This window comes from Camelina sativa, chromosome 20 (genome assembly GCF_000633955.1).
Source record: "Camelina sativa cultivar DH55 chromosome 20, Cs, whole genome shotgun sequence".
In the NCBI taxonomy this organism is placed as follows: domain Eukaryota; kingdom Viridiplantae; phylum Streptophyta; class Magnoliopsida; order Brassicales; family Brassicaceae; genus Camelina; species Camelina sativa.
The window spans coordinates 12,354,118-12,355,644 of NC_025704.1; positions in this window are offsets into that span (position 1 = coordinate 12,354,118).

The window sequence follows — 1,527 nt, forward strand, 5'->3', positions numbered from 1 at the left end:
AGATCCACTCTCCCTTTACCTGTTCATTATGTGTAGTGAAGTGTTTTCTGGCCTCTGCAAAAAAGCTCAATCCCAAGGTGACCTGCTTGGTATACGCGTTGCAAAGAATTGCCCCCATGTCAACCACCTCTTGTTTGCTGACGACACTATGTTTTTCTGTCGCTCTGACCCCCAAAGCTGCTCCAAGTTGCAAAGTATCTTGAGGGTATACGAACAAGCCTCTGGCCAACAAATAAACCAAAGCAAATCCTCAATCACATTTGCAGCAAAGACACCGAATTTGGTTAGAGAAGAAGCAAAGAGAATCCTAGGAATCAAAAAAAAGGAGGACAAGGAAAGTACTTGGGACTACCTGAACTCTTTGGTCGAAAGAAGAAGGACCTATTCAGCATGATTGTGGATAGGATTAAGCAAAAGGCTTTTAACGGGTCGTCCAAGTTCCTTTCCTCTGCTGGGAAACTCACCATGTTGAAGGCAGTCCTAGCTGCAATGCCCACCTACACAATGTCTTGCTTCAAACTTCCTAATAACCTCTGCAAAAGAATCCAATCAGCGCTTACTAGATTTTGGTGGAATCAAAGTGATGGAAAAAAGAAAATGAGTTGGATCTCTTGGAAGAAAATGACACAACCTTTCAAGTTAGGTGGGCTAGGTTTCAGAGATATTCAATCTTTCAATGACGCCCTTCTTGCCAAAATCAGCTGGCGCCTTCTTACAAACCCGAACTGTCTCTTAGCCAGAGTTTTACTAGGGAAATATAGCCCAAATTCCAGTTTCCTGGAATGCTCTATACCTAACTCGGCCTCCCATGGGTGGAGAAGCATTTGCAACGGTAGAGACCTACTGAAACCGCATGTGGGCAGGCTCATTGGTTCCGGAAGGTCCACTCCCCTGTGGAATAGTCCGTGGCTAAGTTTCGACACCCCCTCAACCCCAATGGGACCACCACCAGTTGAGTCACATCTCTGGACAGTTGCGGACCTCCTAGAACCAGGAACCTCAAACTGGAACGTGGATCTTATCAGACGAGTGCTTCCTGCACATGAATCAGAAATTCTCAAGTTAAAGCCTAGCAAAAAAGGTGCAGCTGACCAATGGGCTTGGTTACCTTCACAAGATGAAATTTATACCACAAAATCAGGCTATTACATTATTCACGTAGAGGCTTCAAGTCAAAACTCACCTCCTAGTCCTCAGGCTACCCCTCCTTTCAACTGGCACTCAAATATTTGGGGTTTGAAGACCTCCCAGAAGACGAAGATGCTCCTCTGGAAAATCATCCAGCAGCCAATTCCAGTAGGATCAAACCTTACTCGACGTAATGTGTCGGAAGATATCTTGTGCCCACACTGTAAGACTCCTGAATCTGAATTCCACCTGTTCTTTACCTGTCCTTTCGCCACCAAAGTCTGGAACCTGGCCCCGTTTAGCACACCGTTCTCTCCTACCCTGGTGTCATCCACCTCAGAAGGCCTCACCAATGCAAACCAGCTTGTTTGCCTACCACCCTCTGGGGTTGGGGGGGGG